This window comes from Coregonus lavaretus (genome assembly GCF_964263955.1).
Source record: "Coregonus lavaretus genome assembly, chromosome: 25".
NCBI classification, from domain to species: Eukaryota; Metazoa; Chordata; class Actinopteri; order Salmoniformes; family Salmonidae; genus Coregonus; species Coregonus lavaretus.
The window spans coordinates 3,390,588-3,417,916 of record NC_140012.1 but is presented as its reverse complement, the minus strand read 5'-3'; the positions used below and the strand labels follow the sequence as shown (position 1 = coordinate 3,417,916).

At 42.7% G+C, this 27,329-nt stretch overlaps 1 pseudogene across 1 annotated transcript; it reads left to right on the top strand.

Annotated features, from left to right (window-relative positions):
* Positions 1 to 599: 599 nt before the first annotated feature.
* LOC311101114 (neurogenic differentiation factor 2-like) lies at positions 600 to 4,438 on the top strand (annotated as a pseudogene). Its single transcript has 2 exons — positions 600 to 818; positions 3,349 to 4,438. The product of its transcript is annotated as a neurogenic differentiation factor 2-like (transcript).
* The last annotated feature ends 22,891 nt before the right edge of the window (positions 4,439 to 27,329 follow it).

Here is a 27,329-nt window from a genome sequence, read left to right as displayed (position 1 = left end):
AGAAAATGAACCCAATTTCTAAATGTTAAAATATGTTTGATAGAGAAGTTAAAATCCTGTTCAAGTGTTCACCATTATTCTAGCTCAATCTGGCTCACACACAGAGCTATGGCTAATTTAGGCTCCAAATGTCCACCCTGTTAGGTTACACCCTGTTAGGATTATGCACTAACAGGTTGGAAAATGCACCTGACCTTGACCAATATGTTTTTCTGAAAAATCAAACGTGTCCTTTTTCTGATAGTATACAAAAACAAAACAAAACATTTTCTTTTTCAAAGGTTATGAGATCCTAAAGGCACCAGAAATTTTGGAATGACCTAGCTAGGCCTAAATAGATGTATAAATGGGTGTCCATTGTTAGGCCTATGCTCTGATAGGAGTGAAATCTGTCTTAAAAACGACATCAAATGAGAACATTTCCTTCCTTTTCTCTCCGTTTTTGTTACTTCCTTTCTCTCACTTACTGGCTGTGTGAGTGCGAGCGCTGTGACAGATGGCGAGTCCCTCTTCCCTCGGGAAGGCAATCCCTGTGAATGCGGGCGCATGTCAATCCCCCGTGCTCATGTGATGGCTCTTGCCAATGACGTGCCAGCCATATGGCCTGGCATCATAGCTTGTATGTAACCCACCCAGCCCTGGTAGAGGATACCACACTACTGTTTCCGCGTATTTGGGGTAGGGATAGCACAGCGAAGAAGCAGCAAGCAAGGCTACAGCCTCACCTATTGAAGTGCCCATGCAGGAGTGGTGTGGACTTGGACTGGCCACCCCGAGATGGTGTAAACAAACGCGCGTCACCGAGCTCGGATACGGCGGTAGGTAGACATTTTTTTGGAACGCCCTAAACGAATTATGGAACTAACACCAACGAGAGAATTTATACAAATGTTGAATGGAACATTTGTTATTTCATAATTTCTTTAGAGAAACGAGGCTACTGCGTATCTTGCGCAAGAATCAAATTATATTTTTCAACCCTCGTTGTTTCATCTCCTATCAAGTGTGACAGAACAAGTCAAAGACATCATTTAATCCTGCTCCACGCTCTTTATCCGAGCTAACATGTATTGCGAACACGGGAGGGGATTGATTCCATGCACAGCGCGGATGACTGCATTTAATAACATAGCCTTTAACAATCAATTCGACATACATTATAGGCCCAATAAAGATCTACATGCATTATTCTATTCATATCGGAGGCTTATCGAAGGAGATTTGTCGTTTGCTTTGAGAGGGGGTTGGGACTTTATCTTAAAAGTCCCTGAAATCTTATCTCCGTTTGAAATGGAGACATTTCGGGACAGACTTGATTTGGACAGAACCTAAAATCAAAATAAAAGGAAATCATGCAAAGCAGCACACGGGATATGGTAAATGTGTTTGTTTGTGTGTGTGTGTGTGTGTGTGTGTGTGTGTGTGTGTGTGTGTGTGTGTGTGTGTGTGTGTCTGGGTGGCGAAAGAGAATTCTACTTTTCAATTCACATTAATCCTTGCCTTACCTTTCGTTGTGGCTGGCAACGCGACATTATTGGTCCGCAGCTCAAATTGACCATAAATATCACAGTAGCCACTAGCCAGTAAGGACAAACTATTCAACAATGACAGAAACTTTTCTTCTAAAACATATTACAATATTGAATAATGCAACAATTCACAAGCAATCAATTATAGGTTTTATTTTCTAGTCTGTAGGCTACACGCATTACATATTAGCTTCAAGACAAAATACAGAGTTGCTATAACAGCATGTCCTCATCAAGTAAAGGTAGCCTATAAAAAATGAGAGATGAACCCTCTCATAAAATATAAAAGTAGGCTACAGTAGACCTACCTTACAACATTACAACAAACCAGGCTTAATTTTTATCAATGTCATGCAAATCATTACATGTGGTAATTGCGACTGAAAACGTGGGTAGGCTATTACACCGAGATTAGCTGTTTTATATGGAAACTCATATTCGCCACCCAAAAAATAAAATGCCTCAACTAGGGTCCGGAGTTGGTTAGGTTAGCCTACTACCAGATCAGGAACAGCTAATATCACCGTAGCCACTAGCCAGTAAGGACAAACTATTCAACAATGACATATCCTATTGATCTATTTACATTTGACATGTTTTTGGTGGTGGGGGCTTCCATAGTTTTACGTGGCTCAGTGCAGCCAGCAGCTTCTACGACAATTTTAGAATGTAACAGGATGTTAATGCAATTTTCAGGAAAAATGTAGTAGACTACGTGTGAAGTCCCTATAGAGTTATATGTAGGTTAATTGACAGGTATTGGTTTGTGTTAATTACATTGTACTAATATTATTAGAAAAATGTATCCACGCACTCACATGCACTGCTGGGCTCATTAGCCTACAAGAAGCATTAGGGTTTAATGAACATGATCACAATATTTGGAACGCTAAAAATAATTTACGAAGTATTTTCTAATAGCCTATCAATGTTGAATGATTTATCTAAAATATCTTGATAGATTAATTAATTAATTTGGCGTGATTTGTTGTGGAATTGGAGCCTGTTGTGCCAAAATGAATCGAATATATCAGTTCAAATCCATGGGTTAGCTGAAACGTATTGTTTCGAAATAGAATATATTTTAGTCTATCAATTCATTGAGGAGCATCGTGATTGTCCATTTATTTCGATCAATAGAACATCTGTATTCTTATAGGATGTAATTAACCTGGTAATGTGTATTAGGCCTAACTATCAGCAGAGTTGTCCCCAGCTATAGACTGAAGGCTTGACAGTTGTAGTGTGGTAGCCCGCTAATTTTGAAGGGGGGAAGGAAAGAAAATAAAACAAATACTATTTTACATTAAATCTGTAATGTCAAGTTGGCTTAACCATTTAGGCCCATCACCCATGCGTAGAATCGGTTCTTATTCGATGCAAATAACAATAAAGTAAATTATGATTATTATCTGAAATTAGTTTTCATTTATGGGTAGGGTATATTCTAAAATTAGTCCAGAATTTATTCTGCCTGTGTTAGAATGTGGCCAGAAATAGTGTATGTGTGGTAATGGGCTGAACGGGTCTACTCGCCCCACAATGTGCCCCATGGGACCTCATGATAGAGCCAGCACCGAAAAACCTGCTGTGAGATGGCACGCTTAGTTGGGTCGCGTCTGTCGCCCATCTGCATTCAACTAGATTAGGCATATTATTTGTATCAATTTTTGTTGCATCTCGTCTGTCAATCAAAATCAATATTTCCAGAAACAATAATCTATATTCGGATAAGACAGCCTATCACCAAGACCATGCACTGTCTGAAACAGCTTTTCTAGGCCTCCAGTTTTCATCTGTCTTGTGACGTGTTTTCCAGTGCCACCATGTTGACAAGGCTATTCAGCGAGGTTCTGCCGGATGTCCAGAAGCTCTCGGGTTGGGTGGAGGTCAGCGAGGGCGAGGATTCCAAAACCAATGAGGAAGACCTGGGTCACCTGGAAGACGACGACTTGGATGATGGCGATGCCAGAGTGGGAAGCAGCCGGGATCAGTCCGAGATGGCTGGGGATGACGACGACGACGTTGACGTCGACGATGAGGAGTGTGGGGATGAGAACGAGGAGGGAGACACACTCAAAAAGCGCGGGCCAAAGAAACCCAAGATGACGCAAGCACGGATTGAGCGCTCCAAGGTGCGGCGTCAAAAAGCCAACGCGAGAGAGAGAACGCGTATGCACGATTTGAACTCTGCGCTGGACAATTTGCGCAAAGTGGTCCCCTGTTATTCCAAAACGCAAAAACTCTCCAAGATAGAGACGCTGAGACTGGCCAAGAATTACATTTGGGCGCTCGGGGAGATCTTGCGCAATGGGAAAAGGCCAGATGTACTATCCTACGTGCAGACACTGTGCAAGGGCCTGTCCCAGCCCACCACAAATCTAGTAGCTGGTTGTCTGCAGCTCAACTCTCGGAACTTCTTGACAGAGCAGTGTCCTGACGGGGCCCGGTTTCATGTCCCCAACTCCTCTTTCTCCGTGCACCCTTACTCGTACCAGTGTCCCCGTCTTTCTAGCCCTCAGTGCCAACCCGGCTCCAGTGGGCATATGAGGACCCATAACTACGGCTACGGCGACGCGGTCTACCCAGGGGCCATCTCCCCGGAGTACAATAGCCCAGACTATGACGGCCATCACAGCTCGCCTGTGTGCGTCAGCGGCAACTTTTCCGTGAGGCAACAGGAGTGTGGGTCGCCGGACACAGACAGGAACTATCACTATGCTATGCACTACTCCGGACTGTCTGCCTCGCGCGCACCTGCTGTCCACGGCCTAGCGTTCGGCCCATCGGGAGCGCGCAGCGGTTCCGCGCACTCTGAAAACGTGCCGCCGCCATTTCATGACGTGCACTTATTACACCATGACAGGACGCCCGTGTACGATGAACTGAACTTCCCTTTCCACAACTGAATCTCTCAAAACCCTAACAAACCCACCGGACCCCTAAATACCCAACTAACAATCGTAATGTTAGGCTATAATAGCCTACCCATTTTGACTCTGGATGAGGTTTTTAGAAAACGGGAGGTGGGGTGGCAGGAATTGAGAGAAAAAGCCCAATATTCTCAATGTTGGTCCTCTGTTTTATTGATGTCATTCCTGAATTGTCATAATGTACATTTTAAGGTATGTCAGAAATCAATATTTCCAATCTAATGTCGATGTGTATGCAGAATACGAGTGCAACCAAAATAAAAGATGTAGGCCTATAGGCCTACATGAACGAAACATGTTATAAAAATAAAAATAAAACAATATTTTATAACTGTCTGACATGAGGTGATTGACCAAATAAGTTATTTCTGACTTGAGAAATTGGGTGAAAAATCTCACTGTATGCTGAAGGGCAAGAGCTCCACCATGGAATCACAAATACAGTATTTGAGTACATACATAGACTATTCCACGGGAGTAATTCATAGCTGAGTTAATTAAACTATTATTTCAGTGACAACAACCACTTTCTGCAGCAGGTTCGTTTCCAAATCCAATATTGAAACGAATGACAATTTTTCATTCAACTGACCAAACGTTTAATCCGCGTTTTAGGAATAGGCATATAGCCTAGTCTACACTCTAAAAAAGAAAATGTTCCTGGAGGATCCTTCAGCGTAATTTAAAGTAATGAACCTTTAGGTTCCTGTAGGATCCTTTAGGATAATATAAGGTTAAAAAAGGAACCTTAACTTTAATTTAAGAACCCATAGTCTGCCATCAGTTCGTTTTTTAAACTTTGTAGACTTAAGGGGTGCTTTGAAGAACCCTTTTCAAAAGAGGGGTTCATTTTGGAACCAGCAGTGCGCTACTGAGTAAATAGCGCTAGTGCGTATAATTCGAATTATAAAACGGGTTGTTTGGTTCCTGGATGCTGATTGGTTGATAATAACTCCCGCAAAATACCATGACGTCTGCAGCCCAGGCAGCAAATTCATACACTTAATCTCCCTCGGGAAAAAGTCGTCTACACATAATTTTCCATTGCTACTATTTGGTTTGCAACAGTTGGGGGTTGTATAAACATACCTGTCTGCCTCTACAACCTGTGCAACAATGTATCATTTTTGAAATGCGATCTCTCCCGTGCCAGCAAAGAAGACGCAAGCACTGGCTGTCGCCAACCAGCGCCAGGACCATGGACATATCTTCCACTCGTGTGCCATCGACGGAAACGTCACTATTAACATCACCAACTACCTTGGTTAGCTCGGACTCGTCTTCTTCCTATGTAGGCCTATTGGATATTTATTCAATCATTATTTATTGAAGTTCTTGTCTCTCATCATCATTGAATCTCTGCTAGCTAGCTACCTGGCATTTTTTTGTTTAGCATATCAACTTCGAATGAATAGAATGTTTAGAATGAACGACTGGGTCAAAACATGAGAATAGAACTCAATCAACTTCAGAATGCAAAAACGAATTTACTCGTTAAGATAATGTTTTTAATTGTAAAATGTAATCAATATTTGTATAAATATGTTGGCAACCGTTTTATAAAAGCAATAATGCCCTCGAACCCGTGAATTATTGTGTGACAACTCCCTCCAAGGATCGACGTGAAAGGTAATAATTTATCAAACTAGCTACTATGAATTTTTTTATAATACTAATAGTATATAATGTAATGTACTCTTCGTTTTTCATCAGCTAGCCAAGCTACATAGCCTGTAAAGTTTGCTGGTAATTGTTGTATAATTGTTGGTAGGCCTACGATTTAGCTAACGTTAGCTAGCTAGTTGAAGTTACTGTAACGTTAGCTAACTTAACGCTAGATAGATTCAATATTGAGAAATGTTAGTCCTCATTTAAACCCACGATACACTCTCACCATTTTCATTCCGTCCTCCTCCAGTCCCTGTCTTATCCTGCCCCTATCCAGTTAAGTTGTAGAGAGTTTGGGTGCTGTGAGAAACTCAGCCTCCACAAACAGGTAAGACACACAGACACACACACACACACACACACACACACAGAGAGAGAGAGAGAGAGAGAGAGAGAGAGAGAGTGAGCGAGAGAGAGATGACCCAATCTAGGTTCTGTTAAACTTGCCAAAAATGAAAACACATTTAGATGTTACATTTGATATCAATTGCTCACGTTGAATGTGTCAAATGTATGTATTTCAGGCTGGTGTGTTGGGGCGACCTGCTTTGATAGAGAAAATCAACCTCTACAAACAGGTAAAACACACACACAGAAGACCCAATCAAGGTTATGTTAAACTTGCAACCCAGGATACTGGGTTGTAAACTTTACAAAAATATTTAAACACTCTTTAAACATCTCTTTCCATCTTCCTCTCTTTAGTCCCTGTCTTATCCTGCCCCTGTCCAGTTAAGTGGTGGAGAGTTTGGGTACTGTGAGCTGTGATAGAGAAACGTATCAACCTCCACAAACAGGTAAGGCACACACAAACTGCGAGAGAGAGAGAGAGAGAGAGAGTGTGTGTGTGTGTGTGAGAGAGAGAGAGAGAGAGAGAGAGAGAGAGAGAGAGAGAGAGAGAGATGACCCAATGTAGGTTATGTTAAACTTGACAAAAATAATAATAAATAAAACAGATCAGATTAGTTAGATGCATTTGATATCGCATACTCATGTTTTTGATGTTGTGTTTGTGTCTAATTTATGTCTTTAAGGCTGGTATATTGTGGTGGCCTGTTCTGTCCTCTGTATTTCAGACGAAATCAAGACAATGTTTAAAGCTCACTATGGATATACAAACAGGTTAGCCTCTATAAAGTCTTTGGATGTATTTGCAGTGTGATTATAGTGTTCTGTGCTTTTCTTTGTCTTTTCCAATACTAACTGAATAGTGAATGAATTTACAGTGTGATTATTGTGTGTTCTGTTACCCTGTCTTTGTCCTCCATACGTTCCCTCTCCACACTGTCTTGTTATAATCACTGCAGCTGATTGCATAGCACATACTCAACTTTTAATTGATGATAATCAACACCATAAATCATTGTCATTTTTATTACAAAAATAATTGTTAGTCTAAATGTAATCTTGTATGTTTCTCTTATGCTTTAGGTATCCCACTACCTAAAGTGTGCACAGCACTCTTTCAAAAGTACTCACACACTAAAAAACTTCTATACACCATTGTGCCTACCCAGACCATGATGTGCTGGCTTGGATATTTTCTTCTCAAATTGTTTATTCAGTCACATTTACAGCAGCTTAACAAGACCATCACTAGTTATGCACAGTAATTGACTAAGTATGCTCCTCTGACCTCGGTCCCAACAATCTGTCATGAAATTTCTCATGTACCCTTTACAGTATGCAGCCGCTCTAATTCTATTTATTATAATCCAGCCTTTTTATTACACACCCTCCCATTTAAGGTCTCAAGGTCACTGAAGCCATTTAGCTCCTCCTCTACTTCCTCAAAGAAGATCCAAGTGGGCTGTACATCACAGACAGGGTATGTATTTCCCAGCAGACAAATAAATACATGGAAAATTAGTAGTAATACTGTGTATGGAGGTAAATGACCAACAATGGGAAACTTTTTGCTGTAGAGAGGGATAGCGGAGCACAAAGTAACTTGAGGTCAGTTGTAACAGCCACATTACTGAAATTAGAAACCCTTTAGAAAGCTGTTATTCGATGTGCTAAAGCTTTGTTAGTGTCTCTACATGCCTATGAGTTTCATTTTTGACCTGTGACATATTCTCCATGTATCTAAACATTTCATTCTTATCAGTAAGCTGGGGTCTTTTGATTGGTATGGTTAATGACAATAATAATTATTGTATTTTTAGTATAGGCTCCTATCTTGTGGTCGATACACATCAAATATGAATGTCCGTCAAGGGTTGACATTGTACTTTATTTATTGATTGCATATTTGGATTTCTGTGACTTTAAATAAAATTAATTTGTGATTCTGTATTTCTTTTCTTAGTCAACTTTGTGTTCTTGAACATAGCCCTGTTTCTTTGTGTTCTTGAACGTAGCCCTGTTTTTCATTTTTGTTCATTGATTTCACCTGTGTTAGTTACTCACCTGGTCTCATCAGCTCCTTATTTAGTTCAGTTCATTCTGTTTGTGAGTTGTGAGGTATTGTTCGTTTTGACTCTACTTAGCCTTTTCCTAGCTCGTTTGTGAGAACCAGTTATAGCCTCCAGTCCTAGTTTTGATTCACCTGCCTGTTTGCCTACCTGTGTATGACTATTGTCTGCCTGTGACCACGATTCCTGCCTTCTGCAAAGGCGAAATAAACACCTGCCGCGCTCTGCGCGTGAATATACACCTTTTTCTCCCTGAGTATTCATTACAGAATACCTCACCAAAAAAACGGAATGGATTCAGCGGAGCTACAGCGGCGCCTAACCCAGCAAGAGGAGTGTATGGAGGAAATCTGCCATCTTCTCTGCCAGCCTATCCCTACTCCTCCGATGCCAGGTATCGTATCCCATAGCCCTCGTTCATTCATATCCATGCCTGGAAAATATGACGGTTCACCTGGGAAAGGTCAGGGATTTCTAATGCAATGCAGCAAATACATTGAGCACAACCCCACTAACTTTGCCACTGACAAGAGCAGGGTGGATTTTGTTGTCTCTACTCACAGGCAAAGCCCTGGATTGGGCCACCGCCATATGGACTGCCAACAGCACAGAACTCAGATCCGAGACCCATTTCCACACCCTCTTCAAAGAGGTATTCGATCAGTCTCCTTCCGGTCGTCCTATAGGAGACCTCCTCATAAAACTTAAACAAGGACACAATTCAGCTGCCGAGTATTCCCTCGAGTTCCGCACCATGGCTGCAGTGAGAGGATGGAGTGAGGCTGCTTTACTTACCATCTACCGAAGAGGGCTCAACAGGAAACTTCAGGCGGAGCTGGCCTGTAGAGGTGACCTTCAGGATTTAAATCAATACATTCGTATGTCCATCTCCATCGACCACCTCATCGCCGACCACCAAAGAACTCTGCCACCCAGGAACCCGAAACCTTCTCTTTCCATGATTCCATCATCCCATCCGAGTCTTCCAGAACCCATGCAGTTGGGCCATGCTCCTCTCCCGTTTATCAAACGTCAAAGTCGGATCCAAGAAGGGCTCTGCCTATACTGTGGAGGGAAAGATCATCTACCCAGCCATTGCCCTGTTCGCCCCCCCACGGAGAGATGAGAAGGGTCCCTCCGCTGCCATGCAGGTAGGCGTGTCCTTATTGATAAATATCTCCCAGAAGCAATTCTCCATCCCAGTATTGATAACCGGGAAAGGGGTTACTAAGTACGAGGAGGGCTTGATAGATTCGGGAGCAGCAGGTCATTTTATCGATCACCAGCTAGTACAAGAGCTTGACATTGATCTAACACCTGTCACCCCTCCCTTAAGGATTAACACCCTGGATGGGCAGCCATTGGGGTCGGGCTTCATTACGCACCTGACACAGAGCGTCACCCTCCAGATTGGAGTCTTCCACACCAAAACCATTCAACTCATGGAACTCTCATCCCCCAAACAGCCACTCCTGGCTTTGTCGTCACGACCCTGCCATCTCGTGGCGACCAAGGTGAACTACTGTCCTGGTCTTCTACCTGCTTCACCAGTTGTCTCAGCCTACCCTGCAGAGCCACCACAATTGAGGACTCTGCCTCTGTAGTGCCACCCACCATACCATCTGAATACGCCCAGTACAGCAATGTCTTCAGCAAAATCAAGGCCTCCACTCTGCCACCACATCGCCCAGGGGACTGTGCTATTGACTTACTCCCTGGAGTGGAGTGTCCCCACCGAAGGGCCGTGTTTACCCCCTATCTATCCCGGAAAATCATTCGTCATTCTTCTTCCCCGGCTGCGTCCAGCTTCTTCTTCGTTGGAAAAAAGAATGGTGGTCTTCGTCCATGTATTGATTACCGTTCCCCGAATGACGTCAAGAACCGTTTCCCTCTGATCCCAGCGACCCTTGAACAAGTGGGCCGTGCCAACATCTATACAAAACTCGACCTGCGAAGTGCATATAACCTTGTCTGTATAAGTGAAGGCGATGAATAGAAGATGGCCTTTCTCACCGCACGAGGACACTACGAATACCTGGTCATGCCCTACGGCCTTACTAACGCCCCCGCCGTCTTCCAATCCTTTAACGAGGTTTTCCAGGATATAACCAACCGCTTTCTCATCGTCTACATTGATGACATCCTAATTTACTCCCACTCCCTGAAGGAACACATACAGCATGTACCAAAGGTTATTCAATGGCTCCTTGACCATAACCTTTATGTGAAGACTGAAAAGAGTACCTTCCATGTAACCTCTGTAAACTTCCTCGGTTTCGTACTGACAACTGGAGGGGTCAGCATGGATGAGAACAAAGTCTCCACTGTCAGTAACTGGCCCAAACCCACCACCGTTAAGGAACTCCAACGTTTCATTGGGTTCTCCAACTTCTATCGCCGGTTCATTTGGAACTTCAGTTCTACTACCGCTCCCCTCACTGCCATTACCAGACAAAAGACCCGGACCCTTCAATGGACTGATACCGCCCTGACTGCGTTCAACAACTTGAAACGCCTCTTCACCTCAGCTCCCGTCCTTCGCCAACCTGATCCAACCCTTCCTTTCATCCTGGAGGTGGATGCCTCCGAAGTAGGTGGGAACACCTCCAAAATCATATCCCTGTGCCTTTTTCTCCAGGAAGTTATCCTCAGCTGAGAGGAATTATGATGTGGGGAACAGAGAACTCGCCCTCAAGCTGGCCCTCGAGGAGTGGCGCCACTGGTTGGAGGGCGCACAACATCCCTTTCTCGTCCTAACAGCTCATCGTAATCTGGAATATATCAAAGGGGCCAAGAGGTTAAACTCCAGACAAGCCCACTGGGCTCTTTTCTTCACACGCTTCCATTTTCATGTTACTTACATCCCTGGAAAGAAAAACGTAAAAGCTGATGCTCTCTCCCGCCAGTTTGACCTTCCGACCAGTAACTCAGACCCTACACCCATTCTTCCTTCCTCTTGCATTATGGGACCGGTACTGTGGGAGGTTCACTCTGCCATACAAGAAGCCCTAACCTCAGACCCGGCTCCTCCTGAGACCCCAGCTGGGAAGAGTTACGTACCAGCAGCTGTTAGACCCCAACTGATGCAATGGTGTCACACGTCCTTGGGGTCAGGACATCCAGGCATTACACAAACCACCAAACTTCTAGCCCGTAACTTCTGGTGGTCCTCACTGGCATCCAACGTAAGGGATTACGTACTCTCCTGTCCAGTCTGCGCCCAAACCAAAAGCCCTCGTCATCTCCCTTCCGGTAAGCTTCAACCTTTGCCAATCCCTCACAGACCCTGGTCCCACATAGCTGTTGACTTCATCACAGACCTTCCTGAATCCTCTGGTAACATCACCATCCTTGTCATAGTAGACCGTTTTTCAAAAATGTGTCATCTGGTTCCTCTTCCTCATTTACCTAACGCCATGGAATTGGCTGAGTGTATGTTTAAGCAGGTGTTCCGTCTGAATGGGATTCCGGAGGACATCGTCTCTGACCGCGGGCCCCAGTTTGTCTCCCGGGTGTGGCGAGCCTTCTGTGACCGACTGGGGGTCGCCCTCAGCCTCTCCTCTGGGTACCATCCCCAGACCAACGGGCAAACTGAATGCCTGAACCAAGAAATGGGGAAGTACCTAATCCAACAATGTTCTGTCTCTCCACACGACTGGAGTCGGTTTATGGCCTGGGTCGAATACACTCAGAACTAACTCATGCATTCATCCCTCCACCTTACTCCATTTCAGTGTGTACTTGGTTACCAACCCCCCATGTTTCCCTGGGAGGCGGAGCCTGGTACTGTCCCAGCTGTCGACGACTGGTTTCGGCATAGTGAGCGGGTATGGGAGACCGCTCACCGGCATCTGCAGGAAGCCTCTAATACCCAGAAACGCTTTGCCGACAGACGCTGCCGACCTACGCCACTCTTTCACCCCGGACAGCGTGTGTAGCTCTCTACCAGAGACATTCGGTGCCACCTCCCCTGCAAAATGTTCTGTCCTCGCTTCATTGGTCCCTTCAAGATAACCCATCGCATCAACCCTGTCATGTACCGCCTCCAGTTACTACGTCAGTATAAAATCTCCTCGTCCTTCCATGTGTCTCCGGTCACCTACAGTCCTCTTCATCCTCCAGTCTTAACCCGCAGTGTGCCCCCACCGTTGAACGTTGGAGGGGAACCTGCCTACGCAATTCAGGCTATCCTTGATTCCAAACGCCTGAGAGGTGGCATCCACTATCTAGTGGACTGGGAAGGTTATGGGCCTGAAGACCGGTCCTGGGTCCCCGACCAGGACATCCTCAACCCAGAGATGATTCAGGCATTCCACCGTAACCGTCCGGATCGTCCCGCTCCCCGACCTCTGGGTCGACCCCCGAATAGACCCACTGGACATCAGCCTCGACGCAGAACGTCGGGTCAGTCCATGACCTTGTAGAACCGGGGTGGGGGGGTTCTTGTGTTCTTGAACATAGCCCTATCTTTCATTTTTGTTTGCCTACATGTGTATGACCATTGCCTGCCTGTGACCACAATTCCTGCCTTCTGCAAAGGCGAAATAAACACCTGCTGCGCTCTGCACGTGAATCTACACCTTTTTCTCCCTGAGTATTCATTACAGTGACTTTACAAGTTTGCCACTCAATGTTATTTGTATTATTATTCATAATAGAATACATGGGACATAAAACGTTTCCTACAGGAACCTTAAAACCCTAGAAGTGTCTTTGAGGAACCTTTTGAAAAGGTTCCTGGAGGCACCTTTAGGGGTTCCGCTGGTGTTGCACTCTGAGGAACCTCTAAAGGTGCCTCCAGAATTTTAATATTTTTTATAGCTATAGCCCTGTTTTCATCTTGTGGTGGTTTTCATCTGCGTTTCCCCACTCAAGTTTAATGAAAGAGCGATTCAAATCAAATTGCATTTGTCACGTGCTTCGTAAACAACAGGTGTAGACATCAGTGAAATGATTACTTACAGGCCCTTCCCAACAATGCAGAGAGGAAAAAAGATAAATAAATAGAAAAACAACACAAATCAATACACAATGAGTAATGATAACTTGGCTATATACACGGGGTACCAGTACCGAGTCGATGTGCAGGGGTACTAGGTAATTGAGGTAGGTATGTACATATACTGTAGGTAGGGATAAAGTGATTAGGCAACAGGATAAACAAACAGTAACATAAAGGGGTCAATGCAGATAGTCAGGGTAGCTATTGAACTAACTATTTCATGGAGACTATAAACTATAGGATATTCCGTGTAACTTTCCTATTTCTTTAAATTCGTTGGGATCCCATTTTGCGCAACTCACTGCATTCTAAATAAGTTTCATTGCAAAATTGCATATCCCTCTAGAGAAACGATACAGGCTACTCATACATTGACAGATGGAAATGTGATTTATGCTAATTTAGACTTTGAGCACCACCCACAGTGATTTTAGAATCAATGTGGGCTACACAGTGATATGATAGCCTATAAAAACGGACGACACATTTATGATGAAAACAAAATACAACCATACCATTTTTTTGGGCTCATTTAGGAAGATGAAGTTTAATAGAAAACCGATTGAGTCAAGCAAGGAAAATGGCTGATAGGCCTATAGGACCTAAACTTAGAGTTTCATAATATTCCCTATTTGGTTTTTTAGACCTATAAGAATGAGCTCCAATGTCCCCAAATACCTATAGGCTACGAGTTCACTGTAACTTCTGCGTAGACCGGAATCTCAAATCAGTCACTCTTACACTTCGGGGTGAAGACAAGGACACAATAGTCTTCACCATGGGAATTCCATTTAGGAACTGAGTCTGAACACTTGAAATGGTATAGTTTTTCCAAACATCTCAGTAAAGCTCCAATAAAAAGGAAAAACTAAAAGAAAAATCTCACTAGGTGACTGGTAAGGTTGAGGTTTATGACGCACTGCAATACAGGGTTTAGTGACATGATGGAGTTAACCTGGGTGCCAGTCTGTTTATGCTTCTTACCAACTCCTTATGGAATTGTCACGCCGTCATGTTTTGCTTGACAATGACAATGGAGTAAGGAAAAGCACAAACTGATCTGGGACCAGGCTATGATGGAGTGACAGGTAGCTTAGTGGTTAAGAGCGTTGTGCCAGTAACCGAAAGGTCACTGGTTCTAATCCCCGAGCCGACTAGGTGTAAAGTCTGTTGATGTGCCCTTGAGCAAGGCACTTAACCCTAATTGCTCCTGTAAGTCGCTCTGGATAAGAGCGTCTGCTAAATGACTAAAATGTAAATGTAAATCTATTGGATATGTTGGCTCCATTAAAAGAAGGGAATAATGCAGGAATCAAATGATAAGCTAAATGTCATAGTGTAATTACAGTGAAGCATGCACATTGTTACAACTTGTCTAGGCCTACCTATTACACAGAGAAATTCTAGCATACTGCAAAACAAACTCAACCCAATATTTATTTCTAAATCTTTTAAACGGGGCATGCCGCAAATAGCCTAGTTGTTCGTAGCCTAACATTATCAACAATAGGCTTATTTCTCGGTAATGAGGTTTTGGCACCCTAATACCCGCCAATTGAGGATAACTGACCTTTTTCAATTGTATCATTTCATTATGGGACATATTGGCCTATCGCAAATTGCTTTCAGCAGATACAGTGGGAAGAACAAGTATTTGATACACTGCCGATTTTGCAGGTTTTCCTACTTACAAAGCATGTAGAGGTCTGTAATATTTATCATAGGTACACTTCAACTGTGAGAGACGGAATCTAAAACAAAAATCCAGAAAATCACATTGTATGATTTTTAAGTAATTAATTTGCATTTTATTGCATGACATAAGTATTTGATCACCTACCAACCAGTAAGAATTCCAGCTCTCACAGACCTGTTAGTTTTTCTTTAAGAAGCCCTCCTGTTCTCCACTCATTACCTGTATTAACTGCACCTGTTTGAACTCATTACCTGTATAAAAGACACCTGTCCATACACTCAATCAAACAGACTCCAACCTCTCCACAATGGCCAAGACCAGAGAGCTGTGTAAGGACATCAGGGATAAAATTGTTGACCTGCACAAGGCTGGGATGGGCTACAGGACAATAGGCAAGCAGCTTGGTGAGAAGGCAACAACTGTTGGCGCAATTATTAGAAAATGGGAGAAGTTCAATCACCCTCGGTCTGGGGCTCCATGCAAGATCTCACCTCGTGGGGCATCAATGATCATGAGGAAGGTGAGGGATCAGCCCAGAACTACACGGCAGGACCTGGTCAATGACCTGAAGAGAGCTGGGACCACAGTCTCAAAGAAAACCATTAGTAACACACTACGCCGTCATGGATTAAAATCCTGCAGCGCACGCAAGGTCCCCCTGCTCAAGCCAGCGCATGTCCAGGCCCGTCTGAAGTTTGCCAATGACCATCTGGATGATCCAGAGGAGGAATGGGAGAAGGTCATGTGGTCTGATGAGACAAAAAAAGAGCTTTTTGGTCTAAACTCCACTCGCCGTGTTTGGAGGAAGAAGAAGGATGAGTACAACCCCAAGAACACCATCCCACCCGTGAAGCATGGAGGTGGAAACATCTTTCTTTTGGGATGCTTTTCTGCAAAGGGGACAGGACGACTGCACCGTATTGAGGGGAGGATGGATGGGGCCATGTATCGCGAGATCTTGGCCAACAACCTCCTTCCCTCAGTAAGAGCCTTGAAGATGGGTCGTGGCTGGGTCTTCCAGCATGACATCGACCCGAAACACACAGCCAGGGCAACTAAGGAGTGGCTCCGTAAGAAGCATCTCAAGGTCCTGGAGTGGCCTAGCCAGTCTCCAGACCTGAACCCAATAGAAAATCTTTGGAGGGAGCTGAAAGTCCGAATTGCCCAGCGACAGCCCCGAAACCTGAAGGATCTGGAGAAGGTCTGTATGGAGGAGTGGGCCAAAATCCCTGCTGCAGTGTGTGCAAACCTGGTCAAGACATACAGGAAACGTATGATCTCTGTAATTGCAAACAAAGGTTTCTGTACCAAATATTAAGTTCTGCTTTTCTGATGTATCACAAATACTTATGTCATGCAATAAAATGCAAATTAATTACTTGAAAATCATACAATGTGATTTTCTGGATTTTTGTTTTAGATTCCGTCTCTCACAGTTGAAGTGTACCTATGATAAAAATGACAGACCTCTACATGTTTTGTAAGTAGGAAAACCTGCAAAATCGGCAGTGTATCAAATACTTGTTCTCCCCACTGTGGATGGGGAATATTTACACCAGAGTTTATGACACATTTGGATATGCCTTTCCGCTACTATTTTTGTTTTAGTGTAATTTTTTGGTTGAATTGAATATATTTGAAACAAACTTATTTCCCCAGTTACAAGCAATTAGTTACAGGCCTACATGTATTTACATATTTTAAAATAAGATGAGTAGTTAATGACAGTAATGAAAGTAATAACTGGTAGGCCGAAACTGTCTCACCTGTTATCCACAATGTATGTTAAAACCAGTTGCAACTAATCATTTCATATGAACAAAATTAACCACCATGCATTGACCCATGTAACACATTCTAATAACATTGCATTCTCGCCGAGATAGCTTTTTGCAAATAACAAACGCAAGACACATTTATAACCACATGTATATCTTTAGAATTGTGGCCAATGTTATATTATATTGCTTCCAATATTCTCATTTTATAGCATAGAACCATGCGTGTTTGTAGATGGTTAGTCTTTTATAAGCATGATGGATTTAATATTGTCAGTGGTTGCTTACTGAAAGGACCCGCCACTTTGGACTGCTGCCCCGGGACCCATATGACCCACCGTCCTTCCAAGGGAATGATCAGCAGCGGGCACTGGGGTGCACGAAGAGGGGTCTGGCCCATCAAGGTCTGCCCCTAAACAAAAAGGGAATAATTAGCCTAATATATTGTGCTGCACAGATATATTTATTTGTAACATTTTCTGTTCAGAAGCTAGCCTAATGATTTTCATATGGTATCAAATACAATGGTCAGATGGCTCAGAATATGCAGAAAAACTGTGGTGATATATGCTAAAATAATGGGCCTAAAATAACACGCTTATGTGGGGTATTCAGGCAATAGTCAGTGGCCAATAAAACGATAACATTAGAAGTTCAATAGTGTTGAGTAGCCTAGCCTATGTGTGAGACCTTGCCTCAGTCTACCTTTATTGTTGGTTCCGATGCAAAATTATATTTGCCAGAAATAATATATATATATATATATATATATTATCGTGCCATATAGGCCTTACTTATATTTAAGCGTTTTAACATCAAAGGGGCCATGGGCACTTTGGCGAGGCAATAGGCCCACCACTTTTAAGATAACAGCTTGCTAGGCTACAACTTGGCAGGTCCTCAAATGTAGGCCTAAACGTGTCTGAACCAAACTAAAATATTGCTCTCCCACCAACAGATATCAATATGAATTAAATTATACGAATACCAGTTACTTCATGGGACAAATGACCGTATTTACAGGCTTACCCGTCGTCGATTTGCTATTCACGTTTCACTATTTGTTACCTTTCTCTTCAGGAAGGCTTTCTGTTGATATCTGTGCTCCTTGGTGTCCTTGTCCTTTGTAGCGTCAGCTATGTCCTTTACCAGTTACCCTGTCGAGTTGTCAAGTTTTTTTCTAGCCTATTTGGTTTTAATTTTTAATTTCATGCACTAAGATTATTCTGTATAATGAAAAGCACTTTACAAATGTTATAAATTATTAGGCCTATTATTATTATTTTGAAGAATTCACTGAAAGTCAACAGTGAGAAAGGGCGCGCAGAACACCACAGGTTACACGAGAGCTGATTACGTCGCGATTCGGGAATGCATGTGTGTGATTTCAATTTCTAAAATAACGTTTGGTGTTATCTTTATAGATTACCCCAACTTGCAGTTGTAGCCTATGAAGTAAAAAAAATATAAAACAACAACATTGCAGCCTAATGACCTGGGGCCGGTTTCCCAAAAGCAATAAAAAAAACACTACGTCATCATGCACAGCCTTTTATCTGCAACAAGTCAATTTGATGGAAACACAACTCTGGTGGGAAAATGCGCATATTGTTTTTATGCGGATTTCAGAATATTCGCAAGAAAACGTATGGCCAATTGGATGGAAACCAAGCTATTGCGGCACAAAATTACAGACAGTAGCCTAGTCGCAAAAAATCAACTGGGAAAGAGGCCTTGACCAATTTTTGTCTAAACTTGTCTAAACGCAAATATAATTTCGATAGCCAAATAAACTATAGGCATAGGGCTAGCCTCTAACAAATATAGGCTCTTTATTTGGAATTCAGTTAATTTGAGCTTCTAATAAAAAAAATATTTCCACAGTCAAGGGTGAAGGGCAGGCCATAAAGGACACAGGAGGAAAGTGTTATAATGTTATTTGATTGACTTAAATTATATCTGCTAATTTCATAGCTGATTTATCCCAACAACAAAAAAACGAGTGGGGCGTGCAATAGTTTTGTGCTATCCCCTCACTCAAACTGTAATGTACAGTTTGGGGGGTGGTGGTTGGCATTGGGGAGGTGGCGACCGCTGCTACAACGCTAAATGTCTCAGCACGAGTAGGCCTAACTAAGCACGAGAAAAGGAGCCCGCCATCGCGCTGCCAGCTGCAGCAAGTGCCTGCCAAAGCGCCCGGCCAAAGTGGTACTTTGGGAGGGGCGAGTATTTATTTCCTAATTCAGTGGCATCTGTTCATTATTCTCAACCGTTATAGGCTGAAGAAGGGCTGTGTGCGCTTTCCCAAACAAAAGCGACCATTTTATTAATGTATTTATTTACAGTGAACTGCAGAGCTGTTGTCTGGGCATTTCTGGGAGCGAGAAAGAGATACGTTCCATAGCCGTAAGGGGTTCGCTCGATAGGTCTATGGGGCCTGATGAAAATACAACCCCTTTTGCTGTGGATAGCTTTCATGAAAAAAAGATCACGTTTATTTTCACATAAATTAGGCCTATATTCACTGAAATTAATGTAAAAGAGATAAGAAAATGGAAGTCGAATGATTTGCAAAGAAACAGCTCATATAATATTAATAGGATAATAATAATAATAATAATAATAATACATTCATACTGACATCTAATATGTAATTAGATTATTAGCTATGATATTAACTATTGATTTTGGTGTAGATTGGCCTAACAATAAAATGTATATGGTCGTTATAAAATAATTCATTTGTTTTTAACCAACCCTTGTGGGCAACAAATTATATGTTTCAATTACTTTCAAAATTGCCCATAAAAATCTGTTTTGCTATTTATTTTCCATACCTTTAGTATAAGATAAAAAAATAAGATCAACTTTTGAGAGGAGATAAATAGGAAAATGTGAGTGGGCCTACTTTATTCAAGTTTGAGAAAATATTGCTGATTAATGAAACAACAAATCTCTAGTAACCTAATCCTCATGCTAAATAAAAGTGTTTTGCTTCACACCCCCGATGAAGCAGATGACAGCAAAATAGGCCTATATAGTCCATGAGCCAGGGGGTCGGTCGGGCTCACTTGGGGTGACGATGACTCATAGTGATTTTCTTGAAGGTCTATGTCCCTAGAGTTGGAAAATGTGTGATAGCAGTGCAGCAATGGGAGCTTTCTCTGTTATCACTCTCTCATTCATCCCTCCATCCCATTCATTTGTCCCATAGGGATTTTACTCTATGACAAACAATCTCAGTATACAACACGTTATTGTTAATGTATACCCATTAATCATATATCATTGGAAAGCTTTGATTCACAGCTATCAATCAGACACATTTGGAATGTTCACAAGACTCGACAGTTTCCCGTGTGTATCAACAATGGTCCACCACCCAAAGGACATCCAGCCAACTTGGCACAACTATGGGAAGCATTGGAGTCAACATGGGCCAGCATCCCTGTGGAACGCTTTTGACACCTTGTGGAGTCCATGCCCGGACAAATTGAGGCTGTTCTGATGATATCCAGAAACAAAATGCAATAATCTGTTTTAATCTGGACTAACTATTCTGCAACTACGACTAATTTTCACTAATCAGTCACTATATCCCATGATCCACTGAAAATATGCCACATGTGGATTGGACACTATGTTCCAAATTGGATTTAAAATGCTCAACTCGCCATCTGTGTAGTTGTATTTCAAATGATCAGATTAAACATTTTCTCTGATTAATATCTTAATTATTTTGGGATTAAATAATCGCTCACGATGGTTAATCATTTTCATAGTACCATATAAGCACAAAACCTATAGCCCACTTTTAGCTTGCTATGTGAAAAATCCATTATCATAATGAAAAGGCATAAACTAGGCAACATACAGCACATGCCCCTGATTTCTAAAGTGGTTAAATATTCAAAATAACAATTTAAATATTTCAAGGTGAGTGACAACATTTTGTAGTGAGGTCATCATCACTCGAGCAATGCCTCCTGTGGATACTCTGGCCGCTATGTGCCCTCTTGAGTGAGACACACACACGCAGACGGATGGACGGACGGACGGACGGACAGACAGACAGACAGACAGACAGACAGACAGACAGACAGACAGACACACACACACACACACACACACACACACACACACACACACACACACACACACACACACACACACACACACACACACACACACACACACACACACACACACACACACACTAGCCAGGTCACCCATGATACAAGTCAGTATTTAACGTCCATCCATGTCTGAGAACGTTGGGAGATGATGTGGAAACGGGCACTAGGGGCAACAGTGAGCGCTGTTACCTTCAAGGAGGTTTCAGTTTTGCAGAAGTGTTGTGGACAGGGATGGTGAATGGGTGTAAGAATCTGCCTCTGATTCCTAAGGTTGCAAGTTCATATCCAGCAATAGAAAGTTGGTTTCAAGATTTTTGTAACTCTGAAATCTTAAGGTTAGGTATTAACTCCAAATGGTTAAGGTAAGGGTTAAGGTTTGGGATAGGCTTAAAACAAAAATCTCAAAAACAACTATCTGTCACTGTATTGGAACTTGCAACCTTTGGAATCAAAGGCAGATGCAAGTTTGAATCAAGCAATAGAAAGTCGTTTTTGAGATTTTAGCTTTAATTAAGCCTATCACAAACCTTAACCCTTACCTTAACCATTCGGAGTTAATGCCTAACCTTAAGATTTCGGAGTTAATTCCTAAACTTAACCCTAACCACTTCGAAATTTGACGTTTGCAACAAATTCGAAATTTGACGTTTGAGAAACGGATGAACGTCTAATTCTGACGTGAGAGCTAGTTGCACACACACACACACACACACACACACACACACACCAAATTGTATAAAGTTATTATAAAGTATTAAGCCTATAAAAACATGGGCACCACATTGTGAATGACTACACCTACAGAGGTCAATTCCTCCGCAGTGGGCACTGGCTCCCACCTCAGCCCTGCCCATCCGCCTGCCTGGCCATCTCATTCTGCCAGCCTATATGCCACACCCAGTGCCCAACGAGGAACAGAACTGGCACAGGCGTGGCAGTGAGGCAGTCGAAATTCTACTGCATCAGTGCACAATGGCGGCAGGTGTGTGTGACTCTCAAATCCTCACAGGAGTTTTCTCTTATGTGTGTTGTCCTGTATAGTACAGTATACCATGTATGGTTAAACATTAGTGTGCCACTTCACCTTAGTCTCTACATCTCAAATTCCCAATTAATATTGTAGATTCTGTCAAGTTCTGATTCTGTCAAGTTACCTTGTATTGATGTGTGTGTGGACCATATCGCAGGTGTGTGTGTGTGTACCTGCAATATATGTGTGTTTGTTTATACTTCAGGAGTGTGTGTATACAGTATTATGTGCATGGGAGGGTATAGAGGTGGTTGCTGGTCTGCACAGATGGTGGGGTGTGGGGGGGATTTTGAATGGGCAGCTCTGAGGATGCAATGCCACGGTGGTCACATGGGCAGCTAGTAATTGGCACCCATATTGACCAGTTTGCAAAGCTGTGGGGCGGGTAGCCTCCAAGCTGGACCTGTCAGATGACATTGCATCCAGCTCATTGCCCTCTCCTCTCTTCCTCTTCCTCTATCTCTCTCCCTCTCTTTCGTCTCTTTTTCTCTCTTTTTCTCTTGGTCTCTCTCTCATATGTGCACGTATGTACATCCAGTATGCTCTCTCTCTCTCTCTCTCTCTCTCTCTCTCTCTCTCTCTCTCTCTCTCTCTCTCTCTCTCTCTCTCTCTCTCTCTCTCTCTCTCTCTCTCTCTCTCTCTCTCTCTCTCTCTCTCTCTCTCTCTCTCTCTCTCTCTCTCTCTCTCACACACACACACACACACGTTCTCCTTTCTCTCTTCTGCTCTAAACTTGATCATTAGCCTATGACATGAATATGTTTTCCACACTACAGTATGTCCTCTGATTTTGGGGAGGGGGGAGGGGTTCTATGCTTGACATAAGGAATTGTTATAAGATGGTCATACCATGGATCATTTACCCCTTTAGGTATCCCCAAAAAAAATATATAAAAGATATTTGATAAAATATTGAATTTGGCCTTTATTACTATAGCCCATAGAAAAACATTGAATAACACATTCATAAAAGACAGTCAAAAATAATCATAAGGAATAACATTTTGGAGTGTCTGTCCTATATTGTGTTCATGAGAGTCTCCCCTTTCCATAGAGTAGTCATAGGCTACAGACGTTTTTGTGAGAAGACCGGTTTGTCTCATGGTCTGACAAACACTGCACTAGCTCTGCCACGTTTCACCACAGATGTGGAAGTGTGACATCGGCGGATGCAGTGGTTTGAGACGCATCCAATGCAAAAAAATATCTGTAACTTAAACAGACGGATTTTTATGGAGATTTTTAAAAAATATGTTACTTAGGGAGATTTATAAATCTATTTTCATGAGTATTTATGTGTTATTTATGTCAAGATTTTAGCCTGTTATTACTGCAAGGTATCAATAAAAATCACAGCACAGATTACAGGTCCTCTGACTGAGAGTATTTTAATTATTTTACTGATTTAACCTTTAATTAAACTTGTTAGTCAATTAAGAGATTCTTTATTTGCAATGATGACCTGTCAGAGTAGCATATCCATATGAGCATATCCCTCTTTTTGTTCGTTAAGGGAAATTACAAATGTCAGCCAGGAATCAATCCGACCTGGCAACGTGTGGCTTCTAGGAGTAATATTGGAAGACAACATCAGAGGAACGTTGCTGCAATGAATACATTAGATAGACAGAGGTTAGATAGAGAGAATGTGTCAGAAAATGATCTAAATTCATTGTTCTTGTACTCTAAAAGAGCAGGAGGTTGACAATTCTTGGTTCAGCCAAACAGTCTCAGGAATTAATGTGTGTGTGTGTATGTGTGTGTATGTGTGTGTATGTGCATGTGTGTATGTGTGTGTGCATGTGTATGTGTATGTGACAGCTGTTCATTAGCACATTACAACCACACCCTGGTTATTTCCAAAACAGGCAGACACACAACCAGGCCGCCAGACTGGCCGCACCACTGGGTATAATAGAATGACCTGTTTCCTCAATTAATGAAATGAGGAAACAATGGCCAAAAAAGAGGAAGACTGTCGCTGTCCACCATCCTTTGGTGCTGAATGTCCGCTATGGGCTTCTTTGTTTACTTTAGAATTTGACCTTTTACTACTGTAACAAAGTCACCTCAAGTCACCTCAAGTCACCTCAAGTCACCCCAGCCCAAAACTAGCACACCTAATTCAACTAATAAAGGGCTTAGTGATAGGTTGATTCGTTGAATCAGGTGTGCTGGTTCTGGGCCAGAATAACAGAAATATGCAATCTTGGGGGTACTCAAGTAACGGATTAGGTCTACTGAATTGACGTATAGCTTACACAATAATGTCTACTAAATTGCCATTAATAAGTCCCTGTCCGAGTCAGAATGGCCCATAGGGCAGGATCTTCTGTTTCTGTAGCGTGAGGCAGCTTGATGTACAAGTACACCCCCTGGACAGGACACTAGTCTATCGCAGGGCCCTAGTCTATTTTATTATCATACAACAACATAATATACATTTTATTTTCATGCTGAAATAAGAAATAAAAGACCATGGAAGAACATAATGACAGCATAGTCCCCTGTAGCTCAGTTGGTAGAGCATTGGGCTTGCAACGCCAGTGTTGTGGGTTCGATTCCCATGGGGGGCCAGTATGAAAATGTATGCACTCACTAACTGTAAGTTGCTCTGGATAAGAGCATCTGCTAAATATGTAAAATGTGATGTCCACACAGTATGTCTGACGTAGCTACATCTATAATGCTTGCATGTGCGTACAGGGTTTCTCGAACGTATGACCGGTGGACATTTCTATGAGCTGTAAATTAAACTATAAAAACACCTGGCTGTACCTGGTACCTGGAGTTTCACTAGCACTTCTTTTCAGTATGCTAGTTTCTGCAGTACAGAGTGTCATTGTTGGCAAGGGTTCGCGTCCCGAGTTGGCTGTGGGATGTCAAATTGGCACATATTTCCTACCTCCCCTTCCTGTCTCTCCCTATGGCTCACCATCTCTCTTAGCCTCTCACCTGTCTTCAGTGCTCTCCCCCTTAGCGCCTGTTGTCTTCTCGCGCTCTCTCATGACACCGCAAGAGAAGCAAACACATCCATGTGTGTGGTTCCCTGCCTTTCTCTCCATCTCTCTTTACCCATCACCCCCAGCTCTCTCTCCCTCCGGTCTCTGTCTTCTCTGTCTTCTCTCTCCTCCATAAGAGGAGTAAACACATCCATGTGTGTGTCCTGATGTGAGGCTTGAGATGCTTGAGATAGAGTGTTGACACAGCAGGCACTGTAGCCTCTCTCTGATTAAAAGAGATTATAGGACGGGAACAAGATAGAAGTCTCAAGCCAGGAGATAATCGAGGGTCGTGTTCAGCAGAAAACGGAAGAAAATGTGCCGAAACAGGAAGGTATTGTCTGAACTTCTTCAAGTGCAGTCGCAAAAACCATCAAGCGCTATGATGAAACTGGCTCTCATGAGGACCGCCACAGGAATGGAAGAGTTACCTCTGCTGCAGAGGATATGTTCATTAGAGTTACCAGCCTCAGAAATTGCAGCCCAAATAAATGCTTCACAGAGTTCAAGTCACAGACACATCTCAACATCAACTGTTCAGAGGGGACTGTTTGAATCAGGCCTTCATGGTCGAATTGCTGCAAAGAAACCACTACTAAAGGACACCAATAATAAGAAGAGACCTGCTTGGGCCAAGAAACACGAGCAATGGACATTAGACCAGTGGAAATGTGTCCTTTGGTCTGGAGTCCAAATTGGAGATTTATGGTTCCAATCGCTGTGTCTTTGTGAGATGCGGTGTGAGTGAACGGATGATCTCCGCATGTGTAGTTCTCACCGTAAAGCATGGAGGAGGAGGTATTATGGTGAGGGGGTGCTTTGCTGGTGACACTCTCTGTGATTTATTTAGAGTTCAAGGCACACTTAACCAGCATGGCTACCACAGCATTCTGCAGCGATACGTCATCCCATCTGGTTTGTGCTTAGTGGGACTATAATTTGTTTTTCAACAGGACAATGACCCAACACACCTCCAGGCTGTGTAAGGGCTATTTTACCAAGAAGGAGAGTGATGGAGTGCTGCATCAGATGACCTGCACTCCACAATCCCCCGACCTCAACCCACTTGGGATAGTTTGGGATGAGTTGGACCGCAGATTAAAGGAAAAGCAGCCAACAAGTGCTCAGCATATGTGGGAACTTACTTGCAAGTAATTTGGACATGGGTTGTGGAAAAATCATTGGGGTTTATTATTTGTATTCTTTTAATGTGGTACATTGAAAATGTGATAATATAGATCTTGAACCTTATGTCTGTTGCATTGGTGGAGTCATTTATTGTTTCAGTTTCATTTAATGCATGGGAAAGCATATCCTTATAAAAATAACAAAATCTATAATGATTTTTATTTTTTTAATCTAAAGTAATACCCTATTTGTCATCACCCCAGCAAGTTTACAATAGGTATTCTTATTGGAGATGTCCTTCTCACCTAATATCCCATGCTGTTCAGATATTCTAAGTAAGGTAATATTGTGAGAGTCAAGTTCGAGCCTAGTGAGAGGGTTACATTTTTGGGGGCTCGTCAGGGAATTTTGTTATTGTTGATGGATATTTTCAGAAATGACTCTGGTGTAATTTATTTTCACTGTTTTCACTGCTGACATCTATACTATGATTCTACACTGACTCACCATTTGAAAATTTTGAATGGAATGTCATTGCTGTATAGGCATAAACCTACAACATGGATGTTGAAGAGATTGTTACCTGGTGTAGAGAGAAACAGCTAGCTACTAATCGTGCAGTTGTCCTTAGCAGTGTTACAGATGATATGTCTGATGAGGTTCTGCTGGAAACGCTGATTTATGCTAAGGCTTTTGGTAAAATCAGACTGTGTGGTCGTTGTTCTTGTTCAGCTGGTAACAAGCAGTATGTTTTGGTAGAGATATCAAACAACCTTAACGAAATAGTTGTGCAAAGTGTTGTTGGGATACCTGGAGAGTTGAGTCCCTGGCCTGTACATGTAGTTTCACAAGTAACATCTCCTGTTGAGAGAGAGGGTGAAGATTTTCAGGCGAAGCTATTATCCCTTCTGAGATATGAAGGGAAGACTGTGGCTGATGTTAAAGGCCTGGTGAGTCCCTCTGGTGCTGACCTCAACGCTGAACTGGTTACTGCCATAAGTTCACTGGTA